This window comes from Panthera tigris, chromosome B1 (assembly GCF_018350195.1).
Source record: "Panthera tigris isolate Pti1 chromosome B1, P.tigris_Pti1_mat1.1, whole genome shotgun sequence".
NCBI classification, from domain to species: Eukaryota; Metazoa; Chordata; class Mammalia; order Carnivora; family Felidae; genus Panthera; species Panthera tigris.
Window position 1 is genome coordinate 142,705,179 of NC_056663.1, and position 18,535 is coordinate 142,723,713.

General features: G+C 38.5%; 1 pseudogene; it reads left to right on the plus strand.

The window, feature by feature from the left end:
• The first annotated feature begins 6,930 nt into the window (after window positions 1-6,930).
• On the plus strand, window positions 6,931-17,382 carry LOC107180606 (annotated as a pseudogene).
• Window positions 17,383-18,535: the final 1,153 nt, after the last annotated feature.

The following is an 18,535-nucleotide window of genomic DNA, read 5'->3' on the forward strand; positions in this document are numbered from 1 at the left end:
GGAGGGGTTTCTTGTTTTGTTTTGTTTTGTTTTGTTTTGTTTTTAAAGGGGAAGGCCTGGGGAAAAGGGAGGGGGATTACGTGCCGGAGAAGCAGGTGCCCACTCGGTTAGTTGTATGCCCTCGTGACCCTGAACAGACTTGCTGGCATCGTGGCAGCTGTTTTCGAATATCAGGCCCCTATCTTCCGGGAAAGCTTCGTCCTTCACCTCTCAAGGCCATTGGTCTGCCAATCTCAACGTAAGTTAGTTCCGCTACAGATCAAGAGACTTCAATCAGCAAGCAAGAAGTGCATGAGCTTGAGGCAGGTTAACCCTTAACCCTGGCTGGAGTGCTGTTCCACTAGTTCCAGCACCTTCATTTGCTATTGCCGTCCAGCTCCCTTTTCTGTGCAGTGTGAGCCCTGGAGTCTCACCACCTGAGATGAATCCTGATTCAACTAGCTAATCATTGCGCACCCCTGGGCACAATTACTTAGACTTCTTTTTAACTCCATTGATTTTCTAGTCTGAAATGGAGGAAATAACAGTATCTCCTTATAAGGGTTACTGATGGATCAATGAGACGATGAATGTAAAGCACTTAGCAGTGCTGGCAATTAAGAATCCCTCAGTAAGTGCTGAGCGGTAGTATTATTTCAGCTGTGAACTGGGGGTAGTAATGTTTGCCCTGCCTGCTTCACAGAGTTGCTGTAAGAGTCAGTTAACGGAGAAAGCTACACATGCAATCGTTATAAAGAGTCTGATTGAGTGTTTTCATTATCTTTGATAATATCTTTCATGTTCATTTGTTTGATTGCACACTCAAGCTTCTATTACTTTGAGGAGGTAGTATTTTTTCACAAGACTGAGGGTAAGGGATTATGTCTGTCATGCTCCTAATACTGTGCCTGGCATATAGGAGATACTTACTCAACAAATATTGTCTGGTATGGACATCGTAGGCCCTAGGGATGCAATGGGGAATAAAACAGACTTGGTCCTTGTCAGCTTGATTCTTAGGTGCTAGTGTTTGTTGCATGAACTAATCAGAAACCACCTATTCCGTGGCTTTTGCATCCTCACAAGTTGGTTTTTGTTCCATGTAGGAACTTTCACTCCATATCTAGTAGTAGACAAATAGCATCCTTTTTATTTCGTCACATTCTATACCTTAATTATACTCATTACTCACGGAATCTCTCATTCATTCTCTCTGTGTCTCTCTTTTGCAACACAAAAGTAAAATGTGTTCTATATAGTAATCTAATGAGCAGATGTTATTTAAGAGTGAGGATAATGAGATTCTAGGTGTTTTTCCTCTCGTTGTTGCCAGTAGAACCATTTTATTTCCAAATAGGATTACTCAAATACCCATAACAGGGTTGCCAAACACTATTACTGCATCCTTCCCCCCAGCAAGGACTAATTACTGTCTCTGTAGCATTCTATTACATATGCAGCAATACTTGGTTCATAGTACTTCCCAGAAAAAAAAAAAAAAAAAAGGCACTGGAACAACAAAAGCAACAGAACATTAAGCTGAGAAATTGTAAAGTGGTCCTGGAAATTATAAAACAGAAACCTTTGGCATCTGTACAAAATATTACCAGTCATTCCTTCAGGACTTCATGGAGTCTAGACAACTCTACCCTCAGCCCAGTTCTCACAGCATTTCTACGGATAAATTCACAGTGTCCATGAGCTCACCAACAAAAATAAAATCCACGAGGAGACAACGCACCATGACTAAGAAACAGCAGAAAAAACAAAGAACAGAATCTTATCTACAGAAACTTTATGTACTGGGATGTTCAGATACAGAATCTATGTAAATAAGATTAGTGATGTACAAATATGTTTAGGTACCTAAAATAAGCATGTTTAGTGTGTTTTGGAAATAATAGAGGGAGTTAGAAATATGAGCAAAGTACAAGAAACTATTTTTAAAAGAAATTTGAAAAAGAACCAGATAGAACTTACAGAAATGTAGAATATAACCCTTTCAATTAAAAACTCTATGGACTGGTTAAACTGATTAGTCCAGCTAAAGAGAGATAACTCTGAATAAATGAGAGATAGCTCTAAATAAATGCTGAGAGTACAGCACAAAGAGGTAAAGAAATAGAAAACATGGAAGAGAAGAAAGTTGACTATATGGAGGAAAGTGTGAGAAGGTCTACCATGCTTCTCATCAGATTTCCATAAGAAGATGGTAAAGAGACAATATTTTAGCAGATAATGACTGAAAATGTTCCAGAATTTTTTAAAGACACACATCTTCAATTTCAAGAAGAACTGTGGACCCCAAATAAGATAAATAAGAGGTATACCTGGCTGGCTCCGTTGGTGGATGATGTGAGTCTTAATCTCAGGGTTGTGAGTTCGAGCCCCACTTTAGGTGTAGAGATTACTTAAAAATAAAATATTAAAAAAATATATTTTCAGACAAACAAAAACTGTCAGAATTTATCATCAACAGACCATAACTAAAGAAAATTCTAAAGGTTGCATTTAAGATAAAATGACTCCCAAAATGAATATTAGAAGTGAGATGGGGGAGGTGCCTGGATGGCTCAGTCGGTTAAGCGTCTGACTTCAGCTCAGGTCATGATCTTGCAGTTTGCGAGTTCGAGCCCCGAATCAGGCTCTGTGCTGACAGCTCAGAGCCTGGAGCCTGCTTTGAATTCTGTGTCTCCCTGTCTGTCTGCCCCTCCCCTGCTTGCTCACTCTCTCTCGCAAAATAAAAATAAACATTAAAAAATTTTAAAAAAGAAGTGAGAATGTTAAGCAGAGGAAATTATAAATATGTAGGTATTCTTTTAAAAGGGGGGTTGTATAAAATAATAATAAAGTCCAGTTGGCAGAGATAAACAAAAAGGAATTATCTGAAATACTAAATTATTTTATTTAATAGAGAAGAGGGTAAATATATTGATTAAAGTAATATAAAGAAAGATGTACCAGGCAGGTATTAACCAAAAGAAACGATGCAACTGTATTAATATCAGACAGAACAGACTGACAAAAAGACAAAAATATCATTAGAGATAATGCGAACATTTTTAAAGGTATAATTATGCAAAATGATAAAAGGTTCAATTCACACACATACATACATACTAGATAGAGATATACAATTCTGACCTTGTATGCACTAACGACATTGGTTAAAATATAAAAGGAAAAATTGATAGGCCTACAAAGAGAAGTTGATTAAAATTCTATCCTAATGAAAAGATTTTAATACAGCTCTCATTAACAAATCAAACAGACAAAAAAAGCAGTGAAGACAAAGAATTTAAAGCCTGATCTAATGTATATATGTAAAATTTTGCATCCAACATCACAGAAAACACATTCTTCTCAAAATATGTAGAACATTATATTTGCAAATTCATAAAGCAAGTTTTAACATATCTGAGTTGATGTAATTTAACCCACATCCCTGATCAGAATGCAGTTAAGTTAAATATCAATAATAAAATCAGGGGCACTTGGGTGGTTCAGTCAGTTGAGCATCCAACTCCTGATTTCAGCTAAGGTCATGATCCCAGAGTCCCGGGACTAAACCGCACTTGGAACTTGGGATTCTCTCTCCCTCTCCTTTTGCTCCTTTTCCCCGCTCATGGGTGCGCTCTCCCTCTTTCTAAAATAAAAAAATTTTTAAATAATAAATTGATGTCACTTAAAAAATAATAACAAATATAAAATCATACTTGAAATCATTTATTTGGAAATAAAATACAAATTCATAGGTTAAGAAAGAAAATATAAATTAAAATAAATGTAAAAACATAAAAAAATTGTGGGATGCTGCTAAAATGATACTTTGGATGAAATCACCTTAAATTACTAAACTAAAAAAGAAGGTTAAGACCTAAATAAATGGAAATATGTATTATGTTCACGGATCTGAAGACTTCATATTAAGATGACAGTACAACCCAAAGCAAGATAATGATTCAATACAATCCCTATCAAAATCCCAATAGTGTTTTTTGCAGTAATAGGAAAACCCATCCTAAAATGCATCTGGAATTTTGGGTTAAGGGACCCAAACAACCTTGGGTTAAGAGACAAAACAACCTTGAAAAAGAAGAACAAAGTTGGAGAACTCGCTTTCTTCAAAACTTTCTACTACAAAACTAGAATACTCAAAACAGTCTATATAGACCAATGGAATAAAATCGAGAGCCCAAACTAAGCCCTCACAGCTATGGTTAATCGATTTTGGACAAGTGTGCCGAGATCATTCAGAGAGAGAAGTATAGTCTCTTCAATAAATGGTGCTGGGAAAACTAGGAAGACACATGCAAAAGAATGAAGTCAAACTCTTACCTTATACAGTATACAAAAATTAACCCCAAAATGGACTAAAGACCTGAATTTAAGAGCTAAAACTGTAAATCTCTCAGCAGAAAACACAGGGGCAGATCTGCATAACCTTGGATATAGCAATGGTTTCTTACATATGACACCAAAAGCAGAGGCAACAAAGAAAAAATAGATAAATCAGACTTCGTAAAAATTACAAACCATTGTGCATCAAAGGGCACTATCTATCAAGACAGTGAAAAGACAACCCACAAGATGGGGAAAATATTTGCAAGTCGTATATCTGATAAGAGTATGATACTCAGCATATGTGTTTTAAAAAAGTACCTAGTACCACTCAACAACAAAAAGACAACCCAATTAGAAAATAGGCAGAGGACTTGCTGTGGATAACAGTTTTGTGGTCCTCAAAAAGCTCAATGTAAACTTACTGTATGAGCCAGCAACTCCACTCCTACATATATACTCAAAAGAACTGAAAACAGGGACCCAGATATTTGTATGCCAATATTCATAACAGCATTATTCATTATAACCAAAAGGTGAAAACAAACCAAGTGTCCATCAACAGACAAGTGGATAAACAAAATGTGATATATACATGTAACGGAATGCTATTCAGCCATAAAAGGAGTGAAATGCTATACGTGCTACACTATAGATGAACCTTGAAAATATTATGGTAAGTAAAATAAGCCAAATACAAAAGGACAGATTTTGTATGACTCCACCTTTAGGAAATATCTAGAATAGGCAAATTCATGGAGACACAATGTAGGTTGGAGATCACTAGGGACTTGGGGGAAAGAGGAACAGTTATTCCCTAATGGGTGCCCTTCTGCTTGAGAGAATGAAAATTTTGGAACTAGATAGTGGTAATGGTGGTAGAACATTGTGAATGTAATCAACTCCCCTGAATTTTACACTTAAAAATGGTTACAGCGGCAAATTTTATATGTTTTCTGCTACAGCTTTTAAAAGTTAAAAAATGCAACAACAAAAAAAGAAAGGTTGATACTTGTGATGAGCACGAGGTGTTGTAAGGAGGTGTTGAATCACTATATTGTACACCTAAAACTAATATCACACTGTATGTTAACTGGAATTTAAATAAAAAGTTTAAGAAAAAGAAAATTAATGAGCTAAAAATCCAACAACAAATTAGACAATGGCCACTTATATAAACCCCCTCCCCAAAGAAGGATATTTTTCATGTTGAGCAAAAGAAGCCAGACTCCCAAGCATATATACTCTGTGCTTTCACTTGGGCAAAGCTTTGACACGGGCAAAACTAATTTCTAGTGATAGATGTCAGAATGTGGTTACATGGGGATAATTGATGGAAAGAAGGCCTAAGGAAGCCAGCTGGGAGGCAGGAAATGTTCTATACCTTCATCTGGGGGTGGACACATGGATCACATAAGTAAAACTTCCATGAGCTGTGTACTTCAGGATGTGCACTTTGCTGTGTGCATTATGCAATCGTCTCCCCCTAATCCAGTTTCATTTTCTGCAGTTTCAGTTACCCATGGTCAGCCACAGTCTGGAAGCAGAGTTTCCTCCTTCTGACAAATCCAGAAGGTCAGTAGTAGACTAATTCTACATCCCAATGCCTATGTCATTCATCTCACTTCCTCTCATCACATAGGCACTTTATCATCTCACATTACCCCAAGGGTGAGGACAGTACAATAAGATATTCTGAAAGAGAGAGATCACATTCACATTACTTTTCTTACAGTATATTATTATAATTGTTCAATTTTATTATTATATTGTTAGTCTCTTGCTGTGGCTAATTTATAAATTAAACTTTATCATACGTGTGTACATATAGGAAAAAAACATAGCATGTGTAGGTTTTGGTACTATTCATGGTTTCAGGCATCCACTGAGGGTCTTGGAACATATCCCCAATAGATAAGAGGGTAACTGCTATCCACTAAGAGAAAAGCAAGAAACATGGAGCATTTTCCATCAGGAAAATAATCCTGGAGAATTCTCTCCCCCATCATCATATATAGAAATGAGGGTCCAGGGAGTCATAGGATGTCCAAAGGTCTGCAGACTTTCCTCTATACTTCTTTTGTGACACTCCTCCAGGGGAGGGATATTTAAAATATTCAACAACCAGTAAGGCAATAACCAAATCAGGAAAACAGCCAGCCAGATTGCAACAACAGGGTTCTGGGGCCCCCTGGCCCTGCCAGGCATACCCCTTTAGTTACTGATCTTGGTGGGAGAGATGGTTTCAAGGAAGTGGTTAGGGCAGTCAGAGTACCATGGCCACTCACGATTGTTCAAAGCAGAGGCTATTTACCAAAAAACCCAGTGTTTCGACAATAATTGTGGTCTTAAACTGTGCTTGCTGGCTGAATATCATCTCTCTCCCTCACCCACAGGATCTCCCAACAGACATCCCTCCACAATGTCACAGGTGGCTTTTTGAAAACTGCCGTCCGTGTTGTCTGCAAGCCAGGATAATAACAATAAGGGGTAAGGCGTGACGCCAGTAATCAACAAGAACATCACTTGGTCAGTAGCATGAGGACAATGCCAGGTAAGGGCTTACAAATAATACTGCTGAGGTGGCTGCCCTCAGGAGGTTATGTCCCAATGGATGGACGGGTCCCTGAGATCCAGCAGGCTGATAGATATGAGGACCACATGTACACTAGACACATTCAAAGGAAGATGGAAGAGATCTCAGCTGTTACTTTTGGAGAATGGTGAGCCATAGGCTATGAAGGAGTAGATGAGATGTGGAGATAGGCTGCGGGTAAGAGTGGAGACAGTACATTAACTATGGACAGCAATCTAAAAGGACTTAGCCAAATCAAGTAAACTGTGTATTTATCACCGTGTGCCCCGTGATTTGTTCCCACCTATCCCTATTCTGTCCTGACACCTACAGGCTACAGTTAGGGATGGGTTCAACTAGCAGAAAGCACTGATCAGGGCTAGGGTGAGAGGCAGGGAGGGAAAAGTCAGGGTAATTTCCCTCTCCTCTGTCTCCTAGGGAGTATCTGTGTTTTTTCCTTCACTTTCAGCTCCCATCAGGCAGCCCTGGTACAAGTCCTACTTCCATCAGACTCGGGTTCCTGTTATGAGTAATTCCTGTGGTTTGGATGTGGGAGGGCCTTTCCTGCTACTAATCTCTTATCCTCATATCCTCTGCTTGGCTCTCAGTTCTTCCATCACCTCTGTAATCTGTTCTTGCATTAAGATCTCTCAGTTTTAACATGCTTAGTGTGGCTACTGCTTTCCTGGTTGAGCCTTAACAGACACGTATGTTACTTATGACCTAACATTTCCCTGGCAGGGTATAGAAATCCAGAGGAATTCTCACCCATAAGGGGAGATATGTATGAGGATATTTGTCGCAGCATTATTAGTGGCATTGGTGAATTGAGAGTGATGTCTGTGTCCATTTGTGTGATGCAGATCCATAAAATGGATGAAGAGCTAGGCATCAATTAGAAGCAACAGTCTAGATATATACTCAGGAACATGGTTAGACTTTTTAAAATATCATGCTGGGTTAAGAAAGAGAGTGAAGTTTGTTTTTTTTTACTACAGTATGATTTATATACATTAAAATGCATGCATACAAAACAAAAATAGTTTACAAGCACTCCTACAGAGAGAAGGGTATACTTCAACACTTAGGAATGGTTGCTTCTGGAGAGGGCAGAGGAACAGAAGTGGAGAATGGAGAAGAAAAGGAACGTATGAATGAATGAATGAATGAATACATACAAACGGGCCTTGCACACCCAATTGATAATGGAATGTCCTGGATTAAAGAGTAAGATTAACCAATGTGCTATACCTGAAGTTGAAAAAAAAAAAAAAGTGTTGCCAGAAAAATAGTTACTAGGTGGCACTGAGACATAATTTCTTTCTTTTTTTTTTTTTTTAATATATGAAATTTATTGTCAAATTGGTTTCCATACAACACCCAGTGCTCATCCCAAAAGGTGCCCTCCTCAATACCCATCACCCACCCTCCCCTCCCTCCCACCCCCCATCAACCCTCAGTTTGTTCTCAGTCTTTAACAGTCTCTTATGCTTTGGCTCTCTCCTACTCTAACCTCTTTTTTTTTTTTTTTCCCTTCCCCTCTCCCATGGGTTTCTGTTAAGTTTCTCAGGATCCACATAAGAGTGAAACCATATGGTATCTGTCTTTCTCTGTATGGCTTATTTCACTTAGCATCACAACTCTCCAGTTCCATCCACGTTGCTACAAAGGGCCATATTTCATTCTTCCTCATTGCCACATAGTATTCCATTGTGTATATAAACCACAATTTCTTTATCCATTCATCAGTTGATGGACATTTAGGCTCTTTCCATAATTTGGCTATTGTTGAGAGTGCTGCTATAAACATTGGGGTACAAGTGCCCCTATGCATCAGTACTCCTGTATCCCTTGGGTAAATTCCTAGCAGTGCTATTGCTGGGTCATAGGGTAGGTCTATTTTTAATTTTTTGAGGAACCTCCACACTGCTTTCCAGAGCGGCTGCACCAATTTGCATTCCCACCAACAGTGCAAGAGGGTTCCCGTTTCTCCACATCCTCTCCAGCATCTATAGTCTCCTGATTTGTTCATTTTGGCCACTCTGACTGGCGTGAGGTGATATCTCAGTGTGGTTTTAATTTGTATTTCCCTGATAAGGAGCGACGTTGAACATCTTTTCATGTGCCTGTTGGCCATCCGGATGTCTTCTTTAGAGAAGTGTCTATTCATGTTTTCTGCCCATTTCTTCACTGGGTTATTTGTTTTTCGGGTGTGGAGTTTGGTGAGCTCTTTATAGATTTTGGATACTAGCCCTTTGTCCGATATGTCATTTGCAAATATCTTTTCCCATTCCGTTGGTTGCCTTTTAGTTTTGTTGGTTGTTTCCTTTGCTGTGCAGAAGCTTTTTATCTTCATAAGGTCCCAGTAATTCACTTTTGCTTTTAATTCCCTTGCCTTTGGGGATGTGTCGAGTAAGAGATTGCTACGGCTGTGAGACATAATTTCAAAGGACACACTGTAGATTGTGAAATGTTGAAACAATAACTGCTCCAAAGCCAGGTTAGTTTGTGGTAATAAGAGCAAGAACATGGGAAAGATGGTGAAGGAAGGAGCCAGAGCTAGTGACAAGCACTGCATAAAGCAGGGGTGTTGTTGAAATTCCATGGCAATTTTACGTGAGCCCAACTTGAAGAGGATTCTAGGTCTCCTGATTTTCTTGTCAGTTGCATTTAGACATATTAATGTCCAAAAAATCCTGGTCCATGGCTTTTAAGGGTCAACTACAGCCTCAAAGGCTGGGCTGCTTTTTCAAGTGGGGCTCAGATTATGATCAATACGTGCCCTAAAAAAAAAACTAGAAACAAGAAGCACTGGAGTGTGTTGGGGGGCTTGAATTCTCATCAGTGTAATTAAATTAAAATATGACAATAATAAAAAAGAAATATTTAACTTTGACATTGGGTTTTACTTTCCCTTGCTTGTATTTTTAGAGTTGGTATGACTTCCTTGGTTCAAAAGCATTCAAGTTCTGGAAGATTCTTTTGTAAAAGATTGTAGGAATACTTGAAAAATGACCCTATGTAGAGCCCCTGATATAATCAATATCAGTTAAAAACCATATTGTGTCTGTTGTTCAATAAGCTTCAAGTGAGCATTGCTCTTCTCTTTACAAATGGAGACGTTAAAGTATGTTTTGTTCATTAATTCTGGTGCTGGTCCAAACATAATTAACTCCCTCTCAGCAATTAACATATCTGATGGTGTTTACTTGGGCTTTTTCATATGTATACATAATGATGCTAAACAAATATTTGGGAAGTTGAACTGACTCCCCTCCCCTCCCCCCACCGAGTTTGTGAAGCCAAAGAAGCAATTCAAATAAAACAATAATGCATTACTGACTCACTGAACTTATTAAGCTCATGTCTTAATGACATGAGGAGATTAAGACAATCACTCAAACTCATGCCACCAATTAGTGGGGGAATCCCATCATGACTCAGAGCTCTTCACTGAGTCACTTGGCAAAAAGTTGACAAAGAAACCAAGCTAAAGAGTCAATATAATATAGTGGCTAAGCTGGGTGACCAACCTGGGTTTGAATCATAGCCCCACCATGTAATAACACTGGGCAAGTCTCTACACCTCAGCAGTTTCTTCTTCAGGAAAACAGACCTTATAATATTCCACGTTATAAGGTTGTTATATGGGAGCAGTACAGAAATAATCTAAAACTGTGCTTTCCAATAGAAATATAATGCAAGCCACAAATGTGAGCCATATATGTAATTTAAAATTTTGCAATACTCATATTTAAAAATTAAAAAGAAACAGATACAATTAATTTTAATAATATATCTTATTTAACCCAATGAATCAAAATGTTACTTTATTAACACACAATCAACATAAAGATATTAGTGAGATATGTTATGTTCTTTTTTTCATACTAAGTCTTTGAAATTTAAGCACATCTCAGTTTGGACTAGTCACAGTTCAATGCTTCTCAGCCACGTGGGGCTGGTGGCTACCATACCGGACAAGATAAAAATTCAGTATTTAGCCAAGTGCCTAGCACAAAGGAAGTACTCAAGGAATATTGGCTCAAAAACATTGCCTGGGTTTATCCGTAGGTGGATTGCATTTGATACTCAGTTATAAGGATAGAAAATATATGTTATTAACACAAGTTTGAAATCTCATACTTTCATAAGTATGTGCCTTCATTTCAGTTATTCTTGTTCTGTTTACTCCAGAAAATAAGATGTTGCCCTTTTTTTCCTTTTGACGTGAGCAGAGTGTTGTCAGTCCTGGAGCTATTCAGATGAGGGACTTTCCTGAGAACCAAGATAAGAATGTAGCCTCCATAAAGAATTTCACAGAATTTTTGTCCTAGTGAACAAATTAAATTTGGCTGAGTAGATACTAAATGTGCTCTGATTACCACTAGGGTACACCTGCGACCAAAATTATCATTTTATTTTATAGTGTTTTATATTGTAATGTTATGTCTTTGAACCTGACATGAGTAAGCACTCTTTTTCTCCTTCCAATCACATCCCTCCTAGACTTCCTTGGGAATCTGGCCCTCAACAGGTGCAATAAATTCATTTGAATTGTCTCTACTCCATGCTGACCTCATAGTTGCCTTTACCTGCTGAATTCTTGGTGATCAGAGCTGAGCTAGGAACCCAGCCTTCTGCATGTGGCTGTCCTAAAGATAAGTGTGGGATGAGGGGTCAAATTCGCCAGGGCCCTGGCAGGATCCCTCAGCCAGTGCACAGAGCAGTGTATGACTGTCTTGGAAAGACCATGCTCATATATGTAGAATGGTAGGAACAGATTCCCTGAGCTAGATCAAACTCTGACAAAAGAGGGCAGGTAAAGGAGATTCTGTCCCTAGTCCCTGAAGGAGAGCCAGGCCAGGAAACACTAGCCTAACCCAACGTGACTTGGAGACATCCAGCCTCAACCCTGATGCAGAAGAATCTTTAGAGCCTTGGGAAGCACAGACCTAATAATGCCATAACCTTTCTTAAAACCTTCTACAGCACGCCATTAGACACAGAATTCATTCAGACTCCCCAGGCCGGCATTCAGACCCCACATATCTGACCTGCTCGCATATTTCCCTTATTTCTCACTCCTTCTCCTCCAGTGATATTTCTGCTTTCTGCTCTTCCATCTCATACTCTTTCTTTCTTAATGTTGTTCATGTTGTACACTTTGGCTAAAAATTTCTTAGTAGCGGGTCTCCACTACTGTCTCTGAAATTCTGACTCCAATCCCACACCTTCTAGAGATGGAATTTTTCCTTCCCCCTTCACCTCCAAGAGAGCTCTCTTCATAATATTTCTTCTATTAAGCATCAAGCATTTAACATTTTCAGTGGACATTACAGATGCTTCTTCAGTGATTATCCTACCCCTTCCCCACTCATTTTGGGAGAATGACTGAACTCAACTCTAATGAGGGACCCTGACTAGTATAAACCACTATAGTCTCATTCCACATGTGACTGGCTCAGGTCTGGACAAGAACGCAGCTCCTGTCAATCAGTGCATGGCATTCCTTGGGGATATGACTCAGTTGGCCCAGTGTTCAATGCAAGTTCAATAGCTGGGGGGAAAGAAGACTTTTCTCATGCTCTCAGTGGCATTTATTATTACAATTTACAATTAATTTTTTAAATTTTTTAATGTTTTTATTTATTTTTGAGAGACAGAACATGAGCGGGGTGAGGGGGGCACTGCAGAGAGAGAGGGAGACACAGAGTCTGAAGCAGGCTCCAGGCTCTGAGCTGTCAGCACAGAGCCTGATGCAGGGCTCGAACCCACAAACCATGAGATCATGAACTGAGGTGAAGTCAGACGCTTAACTGACTGAGCCACCCAGGTGCCCCACAATTAATTTTTTATTCACTGAAAGTAGTTGAGGTGGTTGACTTCACCATTAAATCTGAGCTATTGGAGAGAAAGAAATCATTTACCATCCTACCTAGCTCCTTAGAGTGGTACCTTTCAAGGAGCTCTACAAATTGTGGTTGAATTCACATTGAGTCTGTATGGACTTGGAGGACACACAGCAAACTCATCCATGGGCCCAAACTCCTGGGTATGTACTTAGAATGGTTGGATTTTTTCCAGGAAGCACAGAGAACTCCCATTAGATTCAACAAAAACTGACCATAAACAAGGCATATCATAGTCAAATTCACAAAATGCTCAGACAAGGAAAGAATCATGAAAGCAGCAAGGGAAAAAAAGTCCTTAACCTACAAGGGAAGACAGATCAGGTTTGCAGCAGACCTATCCACAGAAACTTGGCAGGCCAGAAAGGAGTGGCAGGATATATTCAATGTGCTGAATTGGAAAAATACGCAGCCAAGAATTCTTTATCCAGCCAGGCTGTCATTCAAAATAGAAGAGATAAAAAGTTTTCCAGACAAAAATTAAAGGAGTTCATGAGCACTAAACCAGCCCTGCAAGAAATTTTAAGGGGGACTCTCTGAGGGGAGAAAAGACAAATAAAAAAAAAAAAAGACCAAAAGCAAGAAAGACTAGAAAGGACCAGAGAATACCACCAGAAACTCCAACTCTATAGGCAACATAATGGCAATAAATTCATATCTTTCAGTACTCACTCTAAATGTCAATGGACTCAATGCTCCAATCAAAAGACATAGGGTAACAGAATGGATAAGAAAACAAGATCCATCTATATGCTGTTTACAAAAGACCCACTTTAGGCCAAAAGAGACCCTCAGATTGAAAGTAAGGGGATGGAGAACCATCTATCATGCTAATGGTCAACAAAAGAAAGCCAGAGTAGCCATACTTATATCAGACAATCTAGACTTTAAAATAAAGACTGTAACAAGAGATGAAGAAGGGCATTATATCATAATTAAGGGGTCTATCCACCAAGAAGACCTAACAATTGTGAACATTTATGCTCCAAATGTGGAGCACACAAATATTAAATCAATTAATCACAAACATAAAGAAATTCATTGATAATAATGCCATAATAGTAGAGGACTTCAACACCCCACTTACAGTAATAGACAGATCATCTAAACAGAATATCAACAAGGAAACAATGGCTTTGAATGACACACTGGTCCAGATGGACTTAACAGATATATTCAGAACATTTCATCCTAAAGCAGCGGGATACACATTCTTCTCCAGTGCACATAGAATATTCTCCAGAATAGATCACATACTAGGACACAAATCAGCCCTCAACAAGTACAAAAAGATCAAGATCATACTGTGAATATTTTCAGACCACAATGCTATGAAACTTGAAATCAACCACAAGAAAAAAATTGGAAAGATAACAAATAGTTGGAGACTAAAGACCATCCTACTAAAGAATGAACGGGCTAACCAAGAAGTTAAGGAGGAATTAAAAAGTATATGGAAGCCAATGAAAATGATAACCACAGCCCAAAACCTCTGGGATACAGCAAAGGCAGTCATAAGAGGGAAGTAATTAGCAATCCAGGACTTCCTAAAGAAGGAAGAAAGGTCTCAGATACACAACCTAACTTTACACCTTAAAGAGCTGGACAAAGAACAGCAAATAAAACCCAAAACCAGCAGAAGACAGGAAATAATAAAGATTAGGGCAGAAATCAATGCTATTGAAACAAAAAACAAAACAAACAAACAAACAAAACAGTAGAACAGATCAATGAAACCAGAAGCTGGTTCTTTGAAAGAATTAACAAAATTGAAAACCCCTAGCCAGTTTGATCGAAAAAGAAAAAAGAAAGGACCCAAATAAATAAAATCAAGAATGAAAGAGGAGAGATCACAACCAACACAGCAGAAATACAAACAATAATAAGAGAATATTACACACAATTATATGCCAATAAAATGGCAATCTGGAATAAATGCACATATTCCTAGAAACATATAAACTACCAAAACTGAAACAGGAAGAAATAGAAAATTTGAACAGACCTATAACCAGTAAAGACATCAAATTAGTAATCAAAAATCTCCCAAAACACAAGAGTCCACGGCCAGATGGCTTTCCAGGGAAATTCTATCAAACATTTAAAGAAGAGTTAACACCTGTTCTCTTGAAGCTGTTCCAAAAAATAGAAATGGAAGGAAAACTTCCAAAGTGATTCTACGAGGCCAGCATTACCTTGATTCCAAAACTAGATAAAGACCCCACTAAAAAGGATAGGGAACTAGAGGGTATTATGCTAAGCCAAATTAGTCAGAGAAAGACAAATATCATATGGCTTCACTCATATGAGGACTTTAAGATACAAAACAGATGAACATAAGGGTAGGGAAACAAAAATAATATAAAAACAGGGAGGGGGACAAAACATAAGAGACTCTTAAATATGGAGAACAAACAGAGGGTTGTTAGAGGGGTTGTGGGAGGGGAGATGGGCTAAATACGTAAGGGGCATTAAGGAATCTACTCCTGAAATCATTGTTGCAGAATATGCTAAATAACTTGGATGTAAATTAAAAAATAAATAAATTTTAAAAAAAAGAAGGGTTGAGTTTTATTTTCTGTGATACTGACAATACATGAAACAGGACTGGGACAGTCAGATATCAAAAAGACTAAAATTTCAAAAACTAATAATAATATAAAAGACTAAGATTAACTGAGTCATACATACCTTTGCTGTTATTCATACCAAGTCAAGCCAACTTTTACTTTAAATGTGGACCCTATCGGGCCATGGAAGTTTATAACCTTGTTTTCACATCATCTTTGTTCATCTCATGGCTTGAAATAAATATATGAAAAAGTTCCAGACTTGGGCAAGGCCATAAGACATCTCAATTACTACAGAAACGAAAGAACCTAGGTAATTGTGCTTATTCCTTTAATGTCTGTTTGACTTCATTATTTTCCCTTTAAAACTCCCGTGATGACTCTAAAGTGACTTAAACCTGAAAAGCCAGTCTGACAGGTTTCTATTGGTTTGGGACAGTTAATTAAACTGTTCTTTAATCTCTCCAAACTGCTTCATATATGTACAAAATTCAAACCCACTTGGTTTTGGTGTCTGAGCTTATAGAAGAGTGTTAACAGCACGTGTGTTGGTATCAGGCTGCCTAGATTTGAATTCTGGCTGTACTATTTAGTAGCTCTCCAACCTCAGGGAAGTGATCTAGCCTCTCTATGCCTCAGTCTCCTCATCTGTAAAAATGAGAATAGCACTTACCTCACTGGGTTTTGTGAAGGTTAAGTTGTCACATGAAAAGTGCTTAGAACAGTGCATAACATGTAGTTAAGCTCCCGGTCATTATTAGGGCTATAATTCAGAGCATTTCTGAACTGGAGGCTCTATATAGAAGTGCTCAATGAATTTTAGTGATCTGTGCTTCTGGAGACTCCCAGGCCAGCTTTGTAAACAGCAGGAGATGGTGACGAGCTGGTAATATGAAAATGAAAACCATTTTCTTTCAATTAGTTGACAATCTCTCCTGTACCCTTAACTGAGAATCCATATCTGTCATGCCCAGTTACTGGCTTCATGATCTCGGGCAAGTTATTTAGTCTCTCGGAGATTTTCCCACTTTTTTTTTTTTCAAACGTAAAATGGGGCTATAATTCCTACCTCACAGGGTTAGTGTGAAGGAAGGAAGATATGGAGAGTGCGTACCACTGTCCCTGGTGGATGACACAGGCTTCCCTCCTCCTAATGTCCACCTGAAGTTCATCAAGAATAAAGAGCTTGAAACTGTATTTTTAAAACTATTTCCCTGACAGGAGTGGGCACCTTTACAGAAGAGGTCTGAGTGCAGCTGCGACAGTCAGTCAGTCAGCCTTTGGCTTTTGCACCCAACCAGATGACTTGCCTTCAGGCTCAGAGCCTTCAAAGCTCTACACTTGATCTTTATCTGTGTTGGTCCAGGCTCTTCATTCAGAAAGCTTATAAGGCAGCTTTGACTAAAGGTGACTTCCTTGTTTGTTCAAGAAGTTCGCCATAAAGAAATAGTATCACAAAGGTGAATGTTACTTCAAAATATGGAGAATAAATCTGTAGAAGAAAACAAGGAAAAGACATCTCAGATGCAAGCAGCTGAGACTGCATTTATTTATTTATTTATTTATTTTTATTTATTTATCTTAGGAGAGAGAGTGCACAGAGAAGGGGCAGAGAGAGTGAGGGAGAGACAGAATCCCAAGCAAGCTCAGCACTGTCACCACAAAGCCCTACTCGGGGCTCAAACTCACAAACCCGTGAGATCATGACCTGAGCTGAAATCAAGAGCCCGTCACTCAACGGACTGAGCCACCCAGGCACCCCTGAGAATGCTTTTGAAAGGAACCTTAGTCTCTTAAAGGACGTCGAAGCAGCAGAAAAGCCCCTACAGACCCAGATTCACCCAATTCCACCACCAGAGGTGGTTTGTCTTGAGACTCTTTACTGGGCATCAGTAGAAGACTATATTCCCAAATGGAACAGTTTCTTTCAGGAAGAGCACCACATCCCATCAGTGTTGGAAATGAAAATAAAGCAGAAAATGCCATCCAAAATGAGGCACGGTGATCACTTCTTCACATACTCATTCAAAAAAAAAAAAAACCTGTTTAGTACAGCTGAATGTTAAAGAATATGCAGGACATTTCAGGAACTATAGGAATCGAATATGTTCATATTGTCCCATTATCCCCTCAATGACAGTGAAGTTATGAGTGACTGCCGACAAGCCTCAAGTTACCGCTTTGACACCTACTACTACCTCAAGGTCGTGAATTTGCTTTCTGCCAAACCCATGAAAGTGTTAAAAGTTTATATTGACAAGTGAACTGTTTATTAAATGAGTTTCTAAAACTTAAATAAATAAAAAGTAAGTAAAAATAAAAACTATTCCCTTAAAATGAAACTTATCTTAAGTTAGCTTTACTATTTAAATCAGCCACAAGACAATTTTAAAGACTAACATTCCCCAAAATAAAATAAGTCCGGGGCATCATTTAAAAAAACTATTCATTTGAACAAATTCCATGATCCATTGTACATAAATGGAAACTACTTACACATACACACACATAAATATTTTAACTACTGTTTAAGTGAACTTATAATTGGGCATTTTAAAAGAAAGATTCTGAGTTATTTCATTTTGTATATGGTAAGCATTTCTGTGTGTCAGCTTTTTAAGGAGGCATAAAAACAACTTGTCTTATCTGAGGGAGGCTTCTTGCCTTTTGTAAAGATTGATAGGAGAGCACTGGCAAGGTTTGTCCCTCCTCATAAACCTAGTTTCTGTTCTCTACAGAATACTTCAGAACGGTAATGATATTTATGGAACGCATATAGTGGCAGACACTTTATGTGCTTCATCTCGTTTAATCCTTGAAATATCTCTATGAGGTAAGTACTATCTATTTTTCCCATTTTATAGATGAAGAAATAAGACACACAGGGGTTAAATAATTTGCCTAAGATCATACAGCTACTAAATAAGGGAAGCAGGATTCAAACACCAATGGGCTTCAGAGTCCACTGACAATATTGAACTTTATCTAAGCCCTATGCTCCCAGAAAACATCTGTGGTATCTCCTGACCTTCCTGCATAGCCTCAAAGGACACCCTGTCCAGCAGAGATAAGACCCTCCCTCAGGACTCCTGTTTACCTGCCTTGACAAAACCCCAGATCCTTTTTTTTTTTTTTTTCCCTCATTCTCCCTTCATGAG